We start from the raw sequence: 5,053 nt of genomic DNA, 5'->3' as shown, positions 1-5,053 counted from the left end.
GCTTCTAGGGCATGCTTATCACGTAAAGTTGCAAACTTTACGTGCATGCATGGCTTTAAAGGATTCCAATGACAAAACTAAGCTCTTAATGGGGTTCTAAGATCAAGAGGGACCTCAATCACAACCAAGACTGAAACTTTACACTTCATTACTTGAATAAGAAACATATGCAAGCTAGCTCCTAGATCTTCCTTCTTTTCTATGGACCTTCTTTCCTTCCCAAAGCTTCCAAGCTATCACAAACACACTCAAACTCAACAATGGGGGCTAGGGTTTACAGGGGAAATGCTCTGAGAGTGATAGAGGCGGGGTTGGGGCGTATAAGTGTGTTTAAATAGGGTGCAAACCCTTAAAATTAAGGCTTCATCCAGACAGGCGGACTCGCCAAGTCCAGCGTATGGACTCGTCGAGCCGCCAGCTTAAGTCACGTGATCAGCCCGTCTCTACTCGACGAGTCGGGCTACAGACTCGTCGAGTACCCCTCAAGAAGGAAAATACTTAATTAACTCACATACCGGAAATGGGGTGTTACATTGTTCCAAAATTATATATTTAAAATGATAATGGTTTACATCCAATAATATATTAAACCTAATAAATTAGTTATAATATGTTAAAAGTTATAAAACATATGGTGAAAGGAAATTTAGTTTATATATACACTTTAGGTTTGATATTTATTTAATCTAATTAACCAAATTATAATTATTATTAGAAAGAAATTAAAAAGTTATGGGAGTTTCAAATGAATGTGGTGAAAGAAAAAATACATGGGAGTTTCAAATGATGCGGTGAAAGGAAAAATACGTGAGAGTTTCAAATAAATATGGTGAAAGGAAAAATGCTTCATTTATAAGTATATAATGAAATGATAATGAAATGATGTATGTGTTTATACATATGTTAAAAATATATGTGTAATATATAACACTCATATCTTGGAATTTATACATGCATTTGACAAATATACCACCTATTTAAGCGAGTATAAGATATTTTTACGAATACATCGAAGTTACTCGGTTTTTATAGGAAACTTTTTCATATATTGTAGTTAATGGCCTTTATTGTGAGACACTATTCGTTACCTATGTTTAACCACTTAGTATTACCATTCAACTAAAATCGTTAATCCTCGGAGCGAGATATGTATGCATAGATCTATACGGGTTGACACCTGACTTGTGGTTGCTAGCTATAATATCGACGGATCAATCGAAGTGGGTGATAATTATCTTTCGTTTATCCACAACGTCCAATGAAGCGTCATAAGGGGTTGCATCTAGTCACATAGCTTGGTTATAGAACTCACTATAGGCATTAACCAGACTCTTTATCTAGACACCACAGACTGGGTTTCTCTTTTTATCAAGCAATAACTGGATCATTTATCTAGAAACCATGGATTCAGTTTCCCTTTTTATCAAAAATTTTAAGTACAGATTTACTTATAATTTATCCCTTTATCAACCATTTTAACTATGGATTTACATATAATTTATGTGTTTATCAAACGTGTTAAGTATGGATTTACTTATGGTTTATCTCATTATAAAATTTTTTAAGTATGGGCTTACTTATGTTTTATCTCTTTAACAAACATTTCAAGTATGGGTTTACTTACGATTTATCATTATGGTTTTAACTACAAAAGGAATACTTTTCATACATTTTGTTAAAAAGTATGATTACTGCGGTAAGCCGAAAACCTATAACTCTCACCAACCTTTGTGTTGACTCTCAAATTACATGTATTCTCAGGAGATCATTAAACCAATTTTTAGCAAAAGAAACTTTCATGGATTTCAGGCAACCTTGTTTTATCTAGCTTTTGTTTTATCGGCCTATCTGTTCATGAAATCTATGAACTTATTATTATTATTGTATGAAGAATGTATTTGAATGTTAAAGTTAAATATAAATGATGTGATGTTATTGTTGTAACTTGTGACATATATTCAATTTTCTTGTGATCCATGAACTAAGTTACACAGCCCAACGTATTTTACAGCCTTGGTCGGGGGTATGATTGGTAGCACATGAGATACTCCCTTAGCTTCACTTAAATATTAATTACCATGAGTAGTTGACCCACTATTGTTCAGGGAACACTATTAGAGACACTTTGATAGACTGAAGTATAAATCAAAGAATTTCTTATCAAAGGATCGGAGACTAAGGTATATTGATATCTCCTGAGATAGTAGCATAAGACACAAATGGAATTTGGGAATAATGATCATTTGAATAGATTTTCAGAGGAATATCTAATGACATTCTTGGGTTTCCAATTGTTGTAAAATAGGGAAACATTAGACCTCACCTCGAACGACAACCTCAGGAGGTCAACTCAACCCATATAGACTTAGAAGATCACGTCATAAAATTCTTACTTCCGCTTATTTCCATTTTCTCATGAAACTATGAACCTAGGTGTAGAAACAATAATTCGACTGTCTACCCATTTATCGAATACGTACAACTTGCGTACGACTCTATAGAGTCAATTCTTTCATCTATAACTTGAGAGCCCGTAGTAGTATTATGTACTTAATAAAGCGTAGGTTGTAAGGTTATAACTAGTAAACCATGGCATTAGAATGTCGACTCCACCTTAATCTTTATTCCTCCCTGGTTGTGAGTTAATGTAAAGTCATATATTGAATATTTATTAAATCAATTTCTAATAAATAATCATTAGTATCTAGTTGTTGTTAGTGCGACCCATTAGTATCATATGTTAATTAGTAATATCACTTTAATATGAATCTTAAGCATACAAGATCTATCAATCTCCCACCTACACAAGAATTATATTAGACTGATATAGACAGTGATAAACATCTTGCAACATTTCACTACCTCCAACAACATATGACTTTGTGCCAATCTATCAACACCTAAGCTAGAATTGGTGTATAAGGTAAGTTTATCGGTTATCCATTTTTCACTTGCATCATGTTAAACATGATATACGGGTCATAATAAATCTTATTAGGTGTTCAAATTTGGTAAGGCACCTTATATTTTTAAATTTGAACACATAAGAGGAACAAATCCCATATAGACCACATAAGCCTTTTGCACAACTCACACCATACTTGAAAATGGCTGTTTTAATTGCGTGGTTAAGGACCAACATTTTACTGTATCAAAGCCCAGTACTCCCTACACATGATACCAATCCATGAGGTGAAAGAAAATATATATGAACTTAATTTTATACAAAAACAAGTTATCCATATTCTCAACAAACTAAGACTTTCAAATATCATAAAACCCAACCAAACATGCAAGGTATCTCTGATACCAATAGTTGGATTTTATTTCGAAAATAGTTTCACATACTACATAAATTGGCAAACAGAAGACTTGATTTTGGAAAATAACATAATTAATTTATATCCGCCAAAGGTCATCTTGCAAGTTATAGAACTATTAAATCACCAACCAAAGAATAGGTGATGAAATGACAACCTTTATAGTTTTCTAGGTCCTCTTAGGAGGCTTGAAAGTTCATGAAGAATGATGAATTTTAAAGACACCAACAATGACTCAATTTGTTGTAGATGGTAGTCCAAAACTCCTAACTTTTAAGATTGAAATTCATGACCAATATGAACTTCAACAGAGCAAAATAATGCAAGTGTTCTTCATGTATTTTAATCAAAAACTAAAGAGAAGTAAGAGAGGGAGAGAGGGCATGGTTTTTGCTTGAAAAAAGCAGCAAAAATGAAAGCCTTCATGTGATGGTCTTAAAGCAATGGTCTTAGCACTTTAAGACCTATCATGTCCTTAATGCACCCTATAAATTTAAGCTATGTTTTCTTTTTTATTTAAATAATCAAAGGGTCATGCCTCTTTTATTCATTCTTATAAAGTTATACAAGAAGACGGAAGTTTATAAATTTTGTAAACTTCTTTTATAAAATATGAACTTTGGCTTTCGGCTAAAAGACAAAAGTCTTCATATTCCAAAATAATGTACATGACTTAATAATCATACAATATGATATATTATGTTACTTGGCATTGAAATTAATATTTCCATGAAATAAATAATTTTCAATTAATTACAAGATTTTATTGAATATTTATTAAAATCAATTTTTAATAAATAATCAATACTACCAAGTTGTTGTTAGTATGACCCATTAGTATCATATGTTAATTAATAATATCACTTTAATATGACCCTTGAACATACATGATCTTTTAGAACCTTAAACCCAACTTGTAGGCGATGACACTAGTGTTCATGAATAGTAGAACTTGTCATTGGGAAAAGATTGTATCAATATTGTGGTATAAGAATTTATCCTTAATAAAATACTTTTGATATAAAGAACATATGGGAAAATGACACAAATGTCATATGAACTTTTTAGGGTTTAATAGTTGAGTCCTTAAGGTTTTTGTCCGGCTTTATAGGTCCCTAAACTAGGATATGACCTATTGTTTTAGTCCCGGTCAATCTGTAATAGCCGATTCAGTGACCTTTTAGACAAAAAAACTCAAATTGTGCCCCTATAAAGCAAAAAAAAAAGTTTGAGAATCAATTCGTACAAAAAAAAACTCCCATTTTCTTCTAAAACCTATTCACACTCAATTCGTATTGACCCCCAAACTTATTTTGTGGATTTATAGAGGCACAATGTGAGTTTCTTTGGTCTAAAAAGTCAGTGAACCGGGTATTACGGATTGACAGAGATTAAAAGAGCAGGTCATATCCTAGTTTAGGGACCCATAGAGCCCAGCAAAAACTTTAGGGACTCAACGAGTATACCCTAAAAAATTCGTAATGCATTTGTGTCATTTTCCCAAGAAAATATTTAGTAAATATACCACTAATACAAAAGTATTTTCAATACAATTAAAAAATATGAACTCACCAACATTATGTTGATCATTCTCAAAATCGCATTTATTCCTACGAAGTCAAAGAATGGTTGCTTGATTAATATTATATTATGTAGCTTGACATGTGATGCATGAAGTATAGTAAACCTTGAATACTATGGTAACCGTTTTCAAGAGTTATACAATTACTAGT

Source organism: Lactuca serriola, chromosome 8, assembly GCF_051521515.1.
Source record: "Lactuca serriola cultivar US96UC23 chromosome 8, Lser_US96UC23_V15, whole genome shotgun sequence".
Taxonomy (NCBI): Eukaryota; Viridiplantae; Streptophyta; class Magnoliopsida; order Asterales; family Asteraceae; genus Lactuca; species Lactuca serriola.
The sequence above is the reverse complement of the archived record's forward strand: the minus strand, read 5'-3'. Positions refer to the sequence as shown.